We start from the raw sequence: 19,534 nt of genomic DNA, 5'->3' as shown, positions 1-19,534 counted from the left end.
TAAACTCCTACATCTTGCTCCCATGGCATTCCACACATGGGGCTGGAGGCTGCCTCACAGTGGCAAAGGTGCAGATCCAGGGTCCTTCACAGACTGAGAATGGTGGAGCTGCTGGAACCACTGGAAGTATACACTGAGGGATTGGGAGCCAGGGAGGCTCTGTCCAAAGAGCAGCAATTGATCTGACCCTACCAGAGTGTCTGGTGTTAAATCCTTTCCAGAGACCAGCAGTTCTTGGAAAGATCTGTGAGCTCCTGGGTTACTGCCAAACCTGAGGGTTCTACACAACTGTCAGGCTCAGCCAGCTGTTTTCTCAGTTCTCTCGGTGCATCTTTCCTAGATTAGAGCAAGGGAGTTGCAAGAGGGCTGGGTGATGGACACTCATTAGGCCATAATTAAGTCCACCAATATCCACAAAAATCTCTCCCCAACTCTGAATCTCAGTGAGATGATAATTGAAAGGAAGAAATTCAAAAGGAGCAGGACCCCCTGCATTCCAGAGGGACTTCTTATATCAGTGGCCCTGCCCCTCCCCGAGCTTCACATAATACATTTTACCCAGAACAAGTCCCAGTCTGGTGCACATCTACAGATCTAAGATGTTGCCCCTGAACATTAGCTCCAGGAGCCATGAGTGGTGGCATGTGTCTGTAATTCCAGCAGCTCCAGTGTCTGGGGAAGGAGGATTAAAGTTTGACGTCAATATTTTTTTTATTGGTTGTTCAAAACATTACAAAGCTCATGACATATCATCTTTCATACATTTGACTCAAGTGGGTTATGAACTCCCATTTTTACCCCAAATACAAATTGCAGAATCACATCGGTTACACATTCACATTTTTCCATAATGGCATATTAGTGACTGTTGTATTCTGCTACCTTCCCTATCCCCTACTATCCCCCCTCCCCTCCCCTCCCATCTTCCCTCTCTACCTTGACGTCAATTTTAGCAACTTAGCAAGACTCTGTCTCAAAATTTTTTTTAAAAAGGTGGTTGTGATGTAGCTGAGAGGCAAACTGCCCCTAGGTTTAATCCCTGGTATCAAAGGGGAAAAAAATGGGCCTCAGGGTAAGAACATTTGGCAGCAACTTTCACACACAAAAAAAAAAAAATTAAATTTACATATTGTAGGACTCTCCCTTATACCAGCAATGTGATTTGTAGGAATTTACCTTACAGAAATACTTGAACAAGTGCACAAAGACAGCTACCACAGCCTGATTTGTAAGATTGAAAATGGAAATAACCTAAATGTCCATAAATATGAGAATGTTTAAATAAATTACAGTATATGCATGCCATATAGTTTTGTGCAGCATTACGAGCAATAAGGTGGATTTATGTCTTCAGAGAGGGAAAGATGTGCAAGATCCTTTAGTAAGTAAGAAAAAGCATACTATAAAGAGATATTAAAATAAGTTCTTGGGGAGTGAGGATATACCTCAGTTGGTAGAGTGCTTGCCTCACATGCACAAGGCCCTGAGTTCAATCCTCAGCACTGCAAAAAATAAAATAAAATACAAAATAGGGTTGGAGATGTGGCTCAGTGGTTGAATGCCCATGAGTTCAATCCCTGATACACAAATAATAAATAAAAATAAAATATGTACATATTTTTAATGTACATGTTTTTTTAAAAAATATATGTCCTGTATCATTTTTAAGAGATTATCTATTAAAAATATCAAATACTATATGTTATCACTCTAAGTGCTTTATAATAATAATTAATTTTATCTCCATAACAACCCTGTAGAGAAGATGTCCAATTTACATATAGGAAAACTGAGACATAGGGAGGTCATACAACCAGGGTAAGCTCATAAAGCTAGCAGGAACTAAGCACTGTAATTGGAACCCAGGCAGGAAGGCTTCCGGGTTCAGCATCTAAGCAGCACACCAAAGGTATGCCTTCACTTATCTGCAAAGAATTCCAAGAAAATTCTCATTACCTCCAAGAATCAGAATTAGGAAACTGAAGAAGAAATGCAAGGAGAATTTTTACCTTTTCGCTACATGGCTTTCTGCATTTCTTGATAACTTTCATAATAAGCACACATTACCTTTACAATATGTACACACACACACACACACACACACACACACACAGTTAGTTTAGAGCAAGTTACTAGACCTGGGCTGATACAATCATCTACTTATGACTAATCCCACTGACACTCTCTACAATGATAAGTGAAAGTCCTACAGTTTTACTCCTTCATCCATTAACATTTAAGTCCCTCTGCAGGTATGATCTTCAGGCAGGATAACTGGCTGTACAGCTCAGCTTAAGACCTTCAGTGACTTTCTCTAGCCATGACAAAGTCAGATCCCAGACCTCCCAAGCACTGCCACTTTATACCTTTGCCATTTCATACTCAAAGTTTTTGCTCTGACAACTAAACAGTCATTCCCTGCTCAAAAGGGTTTTGCATTGGCTTCTCTTATGTGTCCTCATCTAAGATTGCTCTCAACCAGTCGTGCATGCCCACCCTCACATGGTGAACCCTCACTCCTCTTTTAGTGACTCAGTTGAAGAAGCACCTCAGTCAGTCAGCTTTCCCCAAGCTCTTCACTGATACCCCTCCCCGAAAGGTGAGATGGGTGCCCCTCCTCCTTCTTCTATAAGCCCTACCTGTATCTCAGTTCTGGGAGTTCACACTTTGATTTCCTTTGATGTGAGAACATCTTTGCTGTCCAAGCAACTATCATAGGACCTAGAACAGTACAAATACTCAAATACTCTTGGAAACTAACAGAACATTAAAAATAGTAGTTATCATTTATTGAGCCCTGTCAAATGCCATAAACTAACAACCCGTTACACTTGTTAGCTCTCAATTAATCATCAGGCAGCCATGTGAATTAGGAAATATAACTATCCCCTCTTCCAGCCAAGAGACCATTTTAAGGCAGAGAGTGATCAAGTCCTTTAAGTTCACACAGCTGGAAGGTAGTAGAGGTCAGATATAGGAGGCATGAGATCCCAGAATGATGGGTTCACCCATGTGCTACAGCTGCCTCCTGAACAAAAAACTGTACTACAGTTTGAGCTTTGCTCCCTCTCCCCTCGAACCTCCCCAGTCACCCCTGAACCTCTGACTTAGGAGTGTACCACCCATAGTTGTTATATTCTATGAGGTACATCAAGGTAATGTTTCCTTGTTCCATCAAAGCTCCCCAAAAGGTGGCAAGATATTGATCCTTCTTCTTGCTCTGGTGTTCAATCCAGAGCCCAGAACCCAGGAGCTAGCCCTTAGGTATTTTCAACCTGCAGGAAGAGAGAAAGGAAAAAAGGGAGGTGGAGGAGGAGGAAGGGGTGGCTCTGCCATCTCCTACCTCCTTTATCACTCACCCACATCTTGAATGTCACCTCTTTCAAGTATTTCAGTTGTCAGGGGAATATACAAACTGAGAATAGCATAAGATCTCTTTCCTATGCTTTTTCTTTCTAAGACCTTAGGATGGTTCTACTTTCTTTCTGCCAGAATTCCTAGCTGCATCAAAGTACTTCAAAACTGACACTGCAGTGCCATCTTTTGTTCAAAGGCTACTATGCCACCAAAATCAAACCATGCTAACAGGATGGAAATAAGTCTGCTTTTTCCAATACGATGACAGTTAACAATCACACACACACACACACACACACACAGCCACACAAGCCTTCCCCTTTGTAATCCAAGGAATGCTGGGCAGTGTACACTCTTTCCCTTCCCATGCAAGGAGGGACTTGTCCCCAGTTGCCAGGAGCATACAGCTAGAGATAGACTCCAGGTGTCAGTGAGTTGCCTCTGCTATAAAAACTGCCTCACCCAAGGTCATGCCCTTCCGGGAGTGACCTACTTACAATGACTGACTGATGCAGTACAGTAAGAGCCTGACCATCTCCTCCCAGATAAGGACACCTCTTAATGGCCATTCTCACTCCAGAGTTCCCCACAGACTCGCCTGGGGCTGTCATCAGTTGGGTCTGTGTTGAGGCTCAGCTTCTCCCTCTGCCTAATTCTACTCCTAGTCCTCTCTTCTGCAGGTGCCAATCCCAAGGCTGTACATTAATACCATCCTGGATACTGCACTCCTTCTCAGAATCTTCTTCTGCCACACTGCCTCTGATGTGTGGAAGGGTCTCTGTTATAAAGCCTGCATTATAAAGGAACATATTAAACAGAAGATCTAATTATCTTTGTCTATTATCTGGGGCTCAAACTAGCCTAAATATAACTCTTGATCCTGTCAACAGGTTTCTGGGCAGAAAAACTACAAATAAGGCAGGTGAATCACTTAATTGTACCTATACCCTTTTTGAAGTCCTAGGGTAACTTTAAAAAATAGAACAAACATTTTGACCACATAATCTTCTATTGTTTCAATGCCATGTGATGTGCCATTCATCGGAAAAGGGCATAGATATTCCCCAGGTGGATTGGGAGAAAACATCTTCAACATGTTCCTTTAAGTTAAAAGGGGTAAAACCCATTCCCATGGCGACATTTCATAACCCCTTCTTGATTTTAGCTCCTTTTTATCACCACAGCAACTAGGAACATTTGTATGTTTTTAAAAAAAAAAAAAAAAAAAACAGCAACCACCAAAATCAATAAGAGAGGTAAATAGGGAGCCTACATCCTGGGAACAATTTTTTACTCCTCACACTTCAGATAGAGCCCTAATATCCAGAATATACAAAGAACTCAAAAAATTAAACAATAAGATAACAAATAACCCAATCAACAAATGGGCCAAGGACCTGAACAGACACTTCTCAGAGGAGGACATACAATCAATCAACAAGTACATGAAAAAATGCTCACCATCTCTAGCAGTCAGAGAAATGCAAATCAAAACCACCCTAAGATTCCATCTCACTCCAGTAAGATTGGCAGCCATTATGAAGTCAAACAACAACAAGTGCTGGCGAGAATGTGGGGAAAAGGGTACACTTGTACATTGCTGGTGGGACTGCAAATTGGTGCAGCCAATTTGGAAAGCAGTATGGAGATTCCTTGGAAAGCTGGGAATGGAACCACCATTTGACCCAGCTATTCCCCTTCTTGGACTATTCCCTAAAGACCTTAAAAGAGCGTACTATAGGGATACTGCTACATCAATGTTCATAGCAGCACAATTCACAATAGTTAGACTGTGGAACCAACCTAGATGCCCTTCAATAGATGAATGGATTTTAAAAATGTGGCATTTATACACAATGGAGTATTACTCATCACTAAAAAATGACAAAATCATGGAATTTGCAGGGAAATGTATAGCACTAGAGCAGATTATGCTAAGTGAAGCTAGCCAATCCCTCAAAAAAACAAATGCCAAATGTCATCTTTGATATAAGGAGAGCAACTAAGAACAGAGCAGGGAGGAAGAGCATGAGAAGAAGATTAACATTAAACAGGGACGAGAGGTGGGAAGGAAAGGGAGAGAGAAGGGAAATTGCATGGAAATGGAAGGAGACCCTCATCGTTATGACAAAATTACATATAAGAGGAGGTGAAGGGAAATGGGGGGGGGGAAACAAGGGAGAGAAATGAAGTACAGTAGATGGGGTAGAGAGAGAAGATGGGAAGGGAGGGGAGGGGAGGGGGCATAGTAGAGGATAGGAAAGGTAGCAAAATACAACAGACACTAATATGGCATTATGTAAAAACGTGGATGTGTAACCAATGTGATTCTGCAATCTGTATACGGGGGGAAAAATGGGAGTTCATAACCCACTTGAATCAAATGTATGAAATATGACATGTCAAGAACTATGTAATGTTTGGAACAACTATTAAAACAATAAAAAATAAAGAAAGAATTAAAATGCTAAAAAAAAAATCTCGCTGTTTAATTCAGAGATACAGATGATGATACTGGGACTTCCCCACCTATCTTCCTAAATGTGACCTCTTTGCATCTTTCATTATATATTTCAACATTACGGCCCTAGTGCCATGGCCACACTGACAAATACCAATATTGTAGAGTCTCTACATACCATGTAGGAGGCTAAGGGAGCAGGTCAGGCATTCTAAGATCATGCATATTGATTGTCACCTGCATGGGCTCTCTCTCATCCCAGCAAGGAGGTCCACAGGACAGGGTAAAGGAGAGTGTGGCTGTGGAATCACAAATCAAGACCTCTGGAGACCAAGCTGGAAGCAGGTCTGATTTTATTGCGTAATAACCATGTATATATACTCAGGCAGTAGCTGAGCAAATTAGAGGCAGCCACCAATACAATTTCTGGCCAGCTGTCCTTGCAGCAACAATTGAGGAGTGGGCTATGGAGCAAGCACTGAGACCACAACAATTGGCCTCATGCCCAGGGCTGTGCCTACGGGGTTAGCGGTTTGCTAATCACGCACCTAGCATGAGGGAAGTGGTTTGCCACTCAGGCGCCCTTAACGTGTGCCACATATGCAGTACCCCTTGTACTTATCCTCACAGTCACCCATAGCTCTGAACAGCTAACAAAAGTGCAGACTAGAGGATCTGTGCTTCCAGCACCCCCTTGCCTTCCTTATCTAGGCTATAACAGCGCCTTCTTTGGGGAACATTCTCCTGCTGAAATATCTATACATGATTCCATCACCTCCATCAGCACTACCATCTGAGACACCCCATGTAACAAAAGGAGCATGGTTTTGCCAACCCCAGTAGGGTACCCCAGTAGGTAAAATAGTAGAAGCTGGATTTATTCCACCCTAACCAGGTCATTCAAGATATGGCCTTCTTCATCTGCAACATTCATTTGCAACAGTCATTTGATGGTTGTGCCTACTTACATTTTACCTTACTTCTTTCAATTACTCAACAAAGTAGTTATTATTTATTTCCATTTTACACCTGAGAAAGTGGAGTTTCAGAAAGGTTAGGTAATTTACCCAAGTTTACCCAGCTGGGAACTAACAGAGTTAATATTTGAATGTAGATTTATGGAATTCCAAAGCCCTGCTTCTTTACACTCACATTGCTACCTTTTAATTCCCCTTCATAAGTTTCTTGAAAGGCATAGTGAAATCCACTCCTAGTTCAGTGCCTGCACATCATTGGCACTCAATAAATGCTAGAGGAGAATGAGGCTGCAGTGAAATGATAATTGTAAACTTTGCACAGCGGATTGCACAACCCAGCTCATCCCCACCACATATTTGAACATACGTAGAGATGGTTAAACCAAAATTAATATGGAAGGTGTGTTGCATGCTCCTTATCCAGAACACCTCTCAGAAATATTTGGTCCTACCTGGAAAGTAATATATGCTACCTAGATCCAAGCATTACCAAGAATTATTTCACTCTCACTCCAGCTGTTCAACTCAGTGAGCACCCTGGTTTCCTTCATCTCAGACAAGTGGTCTGTAGGCCTTCATGAATTTTCATCACATCCCTCCACTCCCATGACTGAGGCTTTTAGCACAAATGTTCTCTCCCTTGGGCACTAATGTCGGAGTTTCCAGAAACTCTTATGTGGCCGCAGGAAACTCGATAAGATATTCCTCACACCCACCTCAATCTTTTTCCCAGGCAAAACTAAAGCAGTGAGGGCCACAGCAGCATAATTTTATTGACAAGTATAAGTAATTAAGACAATGAAACTTCTTTCAACTGATCCAAGAGATAAGATATATGAATAGGATAATAATAATGGTTCATAATTTGAACATTTGATACCTGGTATAAATCATTTTTAACACCTTCCTCTGTCATAAAATAAATTCATTTTCAGTAGTAGTCATGAACTAAAACAAATACCATATTAGATTCCAGAAGCTATTTCATGGGTAATCAGTCAAGGAATCCAAGCACTGAAGTACTTCACATTTTCTTTTTTGTACTATGCATATATATTCATGACAATGACAATAAAAACTGAAATAAATATTAAAGTAGAAAGATAGAAAGTAATAGATTAGCACTTTATAAGTTACATTAACTACTTTTAAAAAGAGAAAGAAAGAACCTGGTAAACACAAGAAAAAATGCTTCCAAAAAAATGAGCCAATGTTCTAAGAGTGATTTGCACAAAGAATGACAGGATTGAAGTAACCGGATTCTGTTTCCTCATTTTTAGACCACTGTGCTATTTATTTTCCTCTACTGCCTAAATGCAGAAATATATAATTCCACAGGAACTGGGAACACAGGAAACAGTGTCCAGAATAAATTAGAGCAATTCCAAAGCATCGTGAATGAACTCTCCAAACATAAATGTAGCTGCATCCACCTGTGTCCACTGCTCACTGAGTAGCTGGAAGGTCTTCATATTACCTTCCACATAATTACAATTTTTAATAAAGGGTAGCTAACAAAGAATTTTTTGTTCTAGGGGGAATAGAACAGAGCCTGGGCTGCTCCAGCCAGGCTCCTCATCTCAGGAGGTTCCTCTCCCAGCACACACATGGTCACTCTCCCTACAAGAAAGCAGGGAGAATGGGTCCATCCATGCAAACCCACTTAATCCTTTGAAACTGGGACACAGGAAGGCTAAGTAACTTACTCAATATAACCCAGCTAGTAAGAAGCAGAATCAGAGTTTGAGTCCTAATCTACCTGACTTCAAAAGGAAGTTCCATCTGCAATGCCATTTGGCTAAACATTTGCACACTTGATGTTGTGTAGCAAAAAGAGAAGCTGCCTATCTGGGATTGGTTGAGTAAGTCCCAAAAGCTCTGCCTGCAATTAATTTTCTCTCACACAAGCCTTTCATAATGCTTGAAATTCATCCATTCATCTCCTCAGTTTTAAGTAATATTCAGAACATTTATTGTAGTTTGAAATTAAATGTTTGAAATCATTGGATTAATGTGTGTGTCTTCCATAGACTGATTGCTGTGTGGTTATAGGAGGGAGACCACAGAATGTCCCCAGCACCTAGCACAGGTCCTAGAACATTGCAGACATCAACAAATCACACATTGCATGAACAAAGGAGTGGCGACTGGAGGAGACATTCAGCTGCCTGCCTTCTTGGCCCCTCTGTGTTCTTATCAGAGTTCCCATCTCGGCTATAAGCTCTTCAAGGATGGGAACTTGCCTTGACAACTGTCAGATCCCCACAACATTGGGCAAGTTGTAAATGTAAAGCAAATACTCAGATGATAAGTGCAGTATAGGTATTGTAAAAAATGAAATTGTGAGAATTTGAGTCTCAAGTCTTTTTCCTCTTTGCCTTGGACAAATCACTTAAATTATCTAAGCTCTCTTTTACATCTATATAATGGTGATAGTAATGTTATATTTTAAAGTAGCTATAAGAATTCGCAATTCTAGAATTCCTACAGTAAAACCTAACCCAGCAGATAATGAATGTTTTCCCTGCCTATTCAGCTGCAGGAACAGGGGAATGGGACACAGGGCTCTTTGCTGAGCTGAAACTGAGAAAATTGGCAGTGTGTGAGATGACAGCACCACCATCTGGTGGGCTCTGGAATGATACTTGCTTCCTTGTACTTTGCACCCTGTGTGCTCTGTGGCCTGGACCCAGGTCACTAGAGTGACAGCCACCCTACATCATACCTCCAAACTGATTTTGTCCTATTTCATTACCCTGCTGATTCCTGGTTTCTGCTGATTCTAACATGGGTTTCTGTTCCACTTTGCTCTGTATGTGTGTCACCTGACACACACACTACAACAGGAATCCACTCAACAGACCTTGTGCAAGTTTCCAGAGCTAAATAGGAAAGTGGATAAAGCACAAGCCTGTCTTTGAGGAGCTTACAACCTGGTGTGGAGACCCACAGAAAAATTCCAGTTCAGAAAAGGAAAGTGCTATGGCCCCTGAGAAATCAGAGGACAGAGTGACTATAGCTTCTTTCCTCTCTCTTCTAAGAACCTTGGAGAAGGAAATGAAATCTGCTCCTTTTTATGGTAAGAGAAATATTCTGAAGGAGTTCAAGCTAAAAAGAGGCCTCCCACTGGTGTTGGGTTATCCTTACTATACTGACAAAACTCTCGGCATTCTGTGTGTCCACAGCCCATACCTGATACTCTCCCAAAGAAGAGAAAGCCCTCAAATGGGAACACGTGCAGAATAGAGACTTTAGGACATATTTTGAGTCCACCAGACTAGGAGATTTCATTTAATAAGACTGGACAGGCTCTTTCTTGGCCTCTTCTGTATCTCTGTTTTGAATTCTATCTCTATCTACCTCTGCCCAGGCACTATCAGTTTCCCAGGGAGCTAGTATGATTTGAGGGGTGGTCCCTGACGCAGCTTAGGTTCTTCCAAGATGGCAACATGGGAGGGACGATGGGGAAGTAAGCACAGGAGGGACTGCTCAGGCCTCTAGTTTAGACAAAAGTGACTTCAATGCTTACAGGTATTTCAGCAGAACCTACAAAGGGATTTAGGGATCGCAACCCATGTGGTAACTAAGAATACCCCTTGCCTTCTGGAACACAAGAAAACACAAGATCTCAGAGAATCTGCATTCTTGCAAGCACTGGTAAGAGATCCAAATCCCGGACACATTCTCCCCTGAGGAGACGCCTTCACTGAGATCACCAGCCTTGCATATCTAAGGTTACTAGCTCCAAGCCAAGAACTGTGAAGGTACAAATCCCTGGAAAGCTGGGAGCAGGGTCTCCTCATCTCTTCTGCCTTCTAGACACCTGCCTTTACACACCTTTCTCTGGTCTACAACATTTTCCCCAGATGTGACCCTAGCCTCTTCTTTGACTATCACAATAATGCCTCCTTTCACATGCATGTGGGTATCTGGTGGCCTTAGTGGAAGATTCCATGAGACTGGAAGCAATACCAGATCACATGCAGCAGCAGCTTCCAGTGGAACAGTGGGAGTCATCTCTCATCCTTCCTTCAGTCCCTGCACCAGAGCCTGGCCCACCTTTCACCCCTCTGCTCCCATTCTTGTGTTCTATTGCTTCTTTTTCCCCTTCCTTCATCCTACCAGGTGTTACCACATCATCCTCAGGAACTTCCCCCTACTGTGGAACCAAAGCCATCAAGTCACTAAAAGGACCTGCCATTTAACATTACCTGACTTCCTTAGAGGTATGTGTAACTGCACAAGCAGCAAAATTTCTTATGGTACTTTAGTAAGTTGCACATCCCCCCTGGTTTGCAGCAGCTCCTCTGGGATCCTACTTTGACCCATTTCACATCAGTAGCCTCAGGGCTATTATAGCTAACTCTCCTTCTCGTAGCATCCAAACAGCAGCATGTAAGTCTCCAGTAATGACATATCCCTCATTCAGGAAGATGAGAGTCTCAAATGACTTTAATTTAGCACTTATAAAGTTTCAGGTAAAAGGAAAAGCAGGAAATAGTAAGCAGATCCTTCCCTTATCTCAGAGAATCTGCATTCTTGCAAAAGAGATGGTGAAACATCCACCGGGGCTGGATGGTTTACTTTCTTTTTTTTTTTTTAATTGGTTTCATTTTTTAAATACATGACAGCGGAATGTATCACAAATCTTATTACACATATAGAACAATTTTTCATACCTCTGTTTGTATATAAAGTATGTTCACATCATGTCTTCATACATGTACTTCATACATTCCACCATCCTTGCTAATCTCCTGCCCTGTCTCTTTCCCTCCCACTCATCTTTCCTATCTAGAATTCATGGTTTACTTTCATTCAGTTTTAAGTGTTAGTTACCACAGCCTAATTTCTTTTCTAGATAGAAATTTTATTTCTTTCTTTACTATCTCCCATGCTCCCCTCCCCCGGACATTAAGGTAGGCACCTTGAAGCCATCTGAATAAAAAGATTTGAGTGGGAAATAACATTCTTAATTTGGCTTTTTCTTTAAAATCCTTTTATTTATTGAAGAAATCTTATGGGCCTTAGTCCAAATCTCTCATTCCTATTTTCCTCTGTTGCTTAAAACAGATTCTCTCCCATGGACTTCTGTGTCTTGTGTTAAACCATTATATGCATGAATCCTTTGTAACCATAACCTAGCCTACACAAACTCATTTCAAAACTGACTATAATATGAGGAAGAATGGAGTAAATTCCAGGTACAGATCTAAGTCTTATGCTTGGAAAAGCACCTATGAAGAAATGGTGTGTTCTAATTAATATGTGTTTTCCATCACATCAGAATTCTTCCCCACTATAACACTGCTGAATAAATTTCATCTCTTGTATAGCTCAGAAGACTGAGGTTCAGAAAAGTTAAGGAACTTGTATAATGCAAAGTTAACTATTAGTGGAAATACAACATAAATTTAAGTGCCACTTCAAAACTCATAATCTTTCCAGGACACCTCGTTACCTCTTGTAGTAGAGGTCACAGATGGTTTGATAGGAAGCTAGTATTTGAACAGGGCCTGAGACTATGAGTAAGAGCTACAAACCAAGCATCAGAGGCAGTTTTAAGTGTCCCACAAATATCACACTCTTATGCAAATTAAGCTCTGCATTAGTGACCCCAAGTTATATTATGGTGGTTACAAAATTGGAAACAAAATTTGCTTAATCCCTAAAGCTGCTTTCTGGAGAGTTAATTAATATTCTTGTTTTAAGCATGCATTTTCCATCCTCTTCCTAGTATGCAAGTCATTGGGATGATGGACCCATCCACCATCTGTCTGGGTAAATAATAACTGCCAAGAACCAAGAGCTGCAGCTCTTGGCAGAGTGAGAACTTTCTAGTATCAACAGTTGGCTTGAGTCTTCTCATACAGAACACACCAGTAAAGGGACTAATTAGGCTTCTGTTGGAGCCCAGTGGGATTTATTAAAGGAAGTTTTTGTAAAACATTTCATCCCAGGACATGTATTTGGATAATCTTGAAGAGTGATTTAATTAGAGGATTAAAAGCATTGAAGTATATTCCAAAATGGAATTGTTTCTATCAAAACTACATAGAAGTTCAAAGCCAGCCTCAGGGAAAAACGAGATGTTAAGCACTCAGTGAGACCCTGTCTCTAAATAAAATACAAAATAGGGCTGGGAATGTGGCTCCATGGTTGAGTGCTCCTGAGTTCAATCCCAGGTACCAAAAAATAAAAATAAAAATAAAACTACCTGGAGATCATATTTCAGAAGCAAAGGAAAAAAGACATGCCAAACATCCTTAGCCCTCCACCCTCCTTTTTAATGGGCAAATGGCTACATTTCTTTATCAGTATAGTCTTATACACACAAAGTAAGTAAGTTTCCCTGGTTCTTTCCTGCCATGATTAAGACACATCAATAATTATACCTCTCGGTTTTTTCTCCAAGTGTTATAAAACTGTGCTATTTGTGGGCCTGGGACCCCTGTAAATCCATGTCACTTCACTTTCCAAGCAACACAGACAGTGTTTCCGAGCAACAAGCAGTGCAGATTGGATAAGGAGACAATCTGAAACAGGAGATACCACCAAGACCTCCCTCTTGGGAGGAGGTTCAAGTTTATCTAACCAAGCTCCTCTTTCTTTCAGGGTTAAGTCTTTTTAAGTGTCTCCTCAGACTACTAAGCAAATACACTTCTGTTGAGGCAAGGTCTAGGTCAGCAGACAGGTGTGGTCCTAAGACTTGTTCAGGCTAGTGTTTCTCAGGATGGAACTTCATCACGGCACTCAGGCAGTGAGTTGGAGACAATCTGCATGTCCATCGGGTAAAATACAGTGGATGCCCACCCTGCAGGTGAGCAGCTAGAAGTAATTGACAAGATGAATACAGAAAAACCAAAATGGGCCCTTGAAATATAGTGTAAGTGGAAAAACAAGATATGTAACACAATGCCACTTATGTGAACAAAAATGTGTGTACACAAAACAGTACACATCTTACAGAAATACACAACAAAGGATACATGTTAAACACACATGATAAGAAGAATGAGGAATGAAAACGGATGAATATAAACATCTGCTCACACATACAGAGAGAGGAAATTTGCAGAGACCAAAGATGACAGAATACCATAATCTGAGAAATATGATTACTTCAGCCCTACACATTGAAGATCCAACCCAAAAGAAGAAAAGACGTTTTTGAGGATGAAGCATTTAAAGAACTTAAGAGTGGCCAGATGGGTGAAGGGCACTGGTTATAGCATTTGATTTTTCCTAAATGCGAAATAGCTAGGGGTAAATGAAGCAAGGCTCAATCTGCCAATGCTATGGTTCAAAAGTTCTGGGTACATCTGCATTACCCAGAGAGTCTGTTAAAACATGGATGCATAGATCCCACCCTCAAAATATCTAGTTCATTAGACATTGGGATGAGTTCCAAACTTTTCATGTTTTTAACAAGTTCCTTGATGATACTGATGCTGCTGGTTAGGAACCAAATGGCAAGAACCATGATCCCAAAGCCTGAAAAATTTTATTACTTCAAGAGTTGCAAAGCTACTTAGTACAAACTATCCTCATGGAGAGGAAGAATCATAAACTAGGATAAGTGAGGCAGGGAGCTTCCTTTGTAATCTTTGAGAATTTTCTCTCCCTACCATAATTTTTTTAATAATTTGTTGCATGGGATTGAAGTAGACATGTATTTCTATACCATCAAGGGTAACACACACCAAAAACAGATCAAAAAAGAAAAGGAAAAACAGAGAATGAAATAAATACAAAATGTCCATTTGTTAAGGTGGGTGAACTTCTGGGATTTCAGTCTCTGGATAGCATGATCAAAATACACAAAGAGCAAGAACAAGTGGGAGCAAATAGCGTAGAAATTCAACAGACTATAGTGAGCAAAATGTTGTCTTAACCAAGTCTGATTTTGTCAACTCGGTGAGAACAATGCTACATCAAGGCAGCCCTCAATATTGAATAATATCAATTACAACACTACCAGACAAGTCCTTCCATGTGCCATGCACCGAGAAGTGCTTTGCATAAGTTAACTCATTTACTCCTCTGGATAATGGAGCTATTCTTAGTATTCCCATTTTTCAGATGAGAAAACTGAAGCTTAGAGAGGTTAAGCATTCACACAAATGGTAAATGGAGACATCATGTTTGAACATGAAGAAGTCTGAGCCCATCCCACACGTGGATATGATTTCCAGAATCCATCAGGGGCCCTTAGGAGACAATACATTCTCACTCACAAGACATGACTGCAATGCCTTCCTTTCCCTCATGGGTGCCTGAAGCCGAAGATCCAATATCTTCTCTTAGTACAAAGAAAACACAAAAACGATGGCTTTCCACCAGATTTATTTTCCCAAGTCAATCAGTCAGAGTCTCAGCAGAAAACAGATGATATGCTCAAAGAGAGAAACAGTTAGGATATGTGGGCAGATAGAACCAACCATGAAGACCCAGGCACTAGCAATAGCAGGCAGCATTATCACCTGTAGGCATAAGGAGGCTGGGAAAAAATGCTGAGCAGGACCTGGACAGAGCTGGAGCCATGGTCGTTATCCTTGAAGAGTTCTGCTTCCTCACATGTTGAAGTTTGAACATTAGAGAAGCACACCGAGGCAAGCATATAAAGCAGTGTTTATTTAAAAAGGGGTAACATAGACTTCTCCTGGGAGGGAAAAAGGGGGCCATAGCTAGTATCCTGGTATCCCAAGAAGCAAGGTGTTCTGCACTTTTTATGTGTCCTAGGCTTCCTTTATTCTCCTGACCTCTTCCCCTTATCTTTCTCCTTCCTGCCTAAATGACTAGGCATTTGACTAGGCCTAGGAAATGCTGGGTGGGATGGCCAAAAGGTGGGAAACTGGTAGGCTGAAGGGTAAGGCACAGGATAGAGCAGCCAAGGACACATTAACAACCTTATAGCTCCCTGTAGGGAGGGGAAATTCCTGGGACAGGTTAACCTGGCAACAGGTTGAAGGTTCTTGATAAGTGTAGAGGAAGGGCTCTGAAGGGATTAACATTTCAATCCCTCAGGGGACAGTCTCCAACTTGCCTGACTCACTCAAAATTGGCCTACTTGATCCAACCTGACTCGATTTACCTTTCTTTACTGACTGCCTGTCTAATTCTGGCTTCAGTAGGACCACCAGACTGCAAATGCAGCTTGCAGTAGGCAGGATTCTAGAACTAGTCTCAAGAGTCCACGCCCTAACCCCCAGAGCCTTTGAATGTAATAAGCTTTCACTCCTTTGATTGGGTTATGTTACAGCATGGACCTTCAAAAAGGGAGATTACCCAGTGTATCCTCTCTAATCACAAAAGCATTTAAAACTGAAGAACTGTCTCTAGCTGGGAAGAGGAAAGTGGGAGGGGAAATCAGAATCGTCCAAATTGTGAGAAACCAGCCTCTACCTCAGAGCAAAGCCTGTCCAAGGAAGGGGGCGTGACCCTTGTCCTTGGAAAGACCCTCAGAGCACTCCTAGGCACACACCCACCCGGATCAGTTGTTTATCTACAAATAACAGGAGAGATCTGCTGCTGCATCAGGTGTCCCTGACTCAGTCAGGTTAGGTGGGGACCCATAGCAACCCCCTAGCAACCACCAATCAGCATGAGGCAGGGAAAATATCTGGGATGTCAGATGACCCTCCCAGTAGTTTATGGTGGTTGATAACATGTTGGGAAACCATGTAGTTCAGCGTATACTCCCCTCAAGGCTTAAACCAATCAGTTCAAACGAATCTCCCTCTTGTACTAACCAATCACCCCTACCCAACTTATTCCCACCAGTGCTCATCATGTTTTAGAGTTGTTTTATGATTTCCCCACGGTGTGTGACGATTTGCTAAGAGATGCTATGATGTATGTGGGATCCCTGCCTTCCCCAAAGAGTGTATAAAACTGCTGCAAACCCTGGGCTCGGGGCCTCTCAGCATCACCAGTTTCTGTGTGGGTGCGGAGGACCGAGCTAGCTCGCAATAAACACCTCTTTGCTGCTTACATGGATCTTGGTCTTTGGTGGTATTTTGGGGGTCCCGAATTTGAGCATAACATTGTAAAACAGACTTGATATGGCATTGCTGGTCTTTTGAAGGTGGAGGTGGCCACTTTAGAAGAAGTACAGCAGCCTTTAGCGTTAGAAAGCAGCAGCTCTCCGCCCAAAGTCAGCAGGAAATGCATGTCTCATTCCCACAACCTCAGGAACTGGCTTCCACCAGCCTGAATACACTAGGAAGTGGATTCCTCCACCCCTCAGTCTCCAGGTAAGTACCTAGTTCTATCAGTCCTTGGATTTCAGGTTTCTGAGACCCAACCACAGAACACAGTAGAGTTCACCAGTACTTCTGACCTACAGAACTGTGAAATAATGAGTATTATTTTAGGCCGATAAATGTGGTGATTTGTTTGGGCAGCAGTAGAAAACTACCTACAGCCAATGAGCATCCAACCACTGCGAGAACTGGAGTCCAGCATGGGGAATGCAAGGAAACAAGACCTCTATTCTTCCCTGCCCTGCACTCTTCTCCAGGTTTGCCTGCTGGCCATGTCATTACCATCCACCAAAGTCAGTCTCTTATGACACTTCAGCTTCTTTGAAGGCCCTGAATATGTGCAAGCCCAAAAGTGAACTTGGATTTCGTGGGCATTTAACTTCATTGTTAAATGAAGTTAATTTAACTTCATTGTTAAATTCTTTCTCTCAAGAAAGACTACAGGATTAATTAGAAAAGCCAATATTTATTTAAAATGAAAAGAGAAATTGCAACAACAAATCACAAAATCCACCAGATACCACAAACATCAATCACAGAATTCTGAAGAGAAAAGCAATATTTTTATTAATTTTTCTTAATATGCTTTGTTTCAGCTATGGTGCCAAAACCACCTCTCCATATGACAATGATTTTATAATATTGCTTTCTATAGAAATAACAGAAAATTAATTCAGTCTTTCCTCCAGCATGGGTGATTGGTTTCTTTCCTTCATGATCTAAGAAAGTTTTTTTCACCTTCACAACTTATTATTGATCATGCCTTATAAATTTTTAGAACTGCTGTTAAGTTTGAGAAAACCTGTATCAACTTTCTTTCATTTTGGACCGTAAGATTTCAGGGTATCCTGTGTGTAATGTCTAGTCTTAAACTGTTCTCAAAAAGTGGGAGAACATTATTGGGCCTAATGTCAGTGTTGTTTCCAGAATGGTGTACTGTGAGTTCTACGTGACCTTTTCCACATCAGAATTTTGTGTCCAATCATAAAGAAGTCCAAGTCATTTCTGATGTGTTCATATGATACACTCCTCTTCGGCAAGTGGATTACCAAATAATCCAAGAGCCTACTCACTAAAACTTATCTCTTTCTCTTATGAATTACTGTCCATCTGAAGAATTTTTCCATTACAACTCACTTCTTGAAGTCAGAATATTTTTTATTATTGTTCTCTACTTATTGTTTTTCTTTGATGTACCATAATGTTTATCTGAATTTGCTCTTAGTTCTTCAATACCTAAATTTGAAGCTATCAAAATAAGTTCTAAATCAAAAGTCTGTAATTTTCCCTTTATTTTATTGAAATGTCCCAACACATGTTTTGGAAATGCAGTTTAGATTATATATTCAAGCTTTACCAACTAACCTATTTCTGACAAAATAAGAGGGAAGTTGCAAAGTGTACTTAGAATTGAATATGCTTTTTTAAAAAATTGCCAAGTATATTCCTGGCAGGAGAAAAATTCAATTTTGATAAAGCATCAGTGACTAAATTCCCTGGTTATAATTTTACACATCTAAAGGTCTTAAAGAAATTTCTACAGGCTAGCTTTTGACTCCATGCATTTCAAACCTTGTTTCTCCTCTCCTGCAGACATTCTGTCTGGACCAGGCACTATGGGACAAATCCTACTGCAATACAATCTCTGGCCTTGCATCATCTTTTCACAGTGGGGGCAGAAATGTGTCTGGAAATTATTCCTACACCAACACAGCTAGCAAAACTTAACTCCACATGGAAGAGACAAAAAAAAAGAACATAAATACAACTAAACTTAAACTAAATGTATCCCTACTCAACTTCCCATTAGCTAGATCCCCAAAACTCCCAGGGTCTGTCCAACACCATCCAGCACAAACTGTGATGAAGGAGAAGTTGAACAGGAAGGAGACAGCAGTACTAACCAATTGCATGCAGTTTTAAAATCTTATTTTTGTATATTTTGTAAAACTTTAACCATATGAATACATTGGTAAGAATATGATATGTCAAGAGCTTTGTAATGTTTTGAACAACCAATAAAAAAAAAAAGAAAATACACACACGTGCAACACCCACACACATACACACACACACACACACACACACACTCCTCGGGCCCTTGAAGGGGCTGTGAAGTGAAGGTCTCTGAAGATGGAGCTTTGTTGCTTATGGTAAATCTGTCCCTGATTTCCATTGTTGACTTGAGTAGCACTCACCTGTGTTAGTTAAGGCAACTTTAACTACTCTAATAAATATACACAAAAGATCCATGATGGCTCAAAGACCATGGAGATTTGTTTCTTGCTACATAGATACAAAAGAGGTATTCTTCATTAACTGGCAGCTCTCCTCTAAGTGGAAATGTGGAGAACCAGGTTCCTTTCATTTTATGGCTTCACCTTCAACACATGAATTCCAAGACCACTGTCCCCATCTATAGCAAGATTCAAAATGAGAAATAGTTCTGAGAATTCCATGTAGGAATATCCATT

This window comes from Marmota marmota, unplaced genomic scaffold (assembly GCF_001458135.2).
Source record: "Marmota marmota marmota unplaced genomic scaffold, marMar, whole genome shotgun sequence".
NCBI lineage: Eukaryota > Metazoa > Chordata > Mammalia > Rodentia > Sciuridae > Marmota > Marmota marmota.
This window is presented reverse-complemented; position numbering follows the sequence as displayed.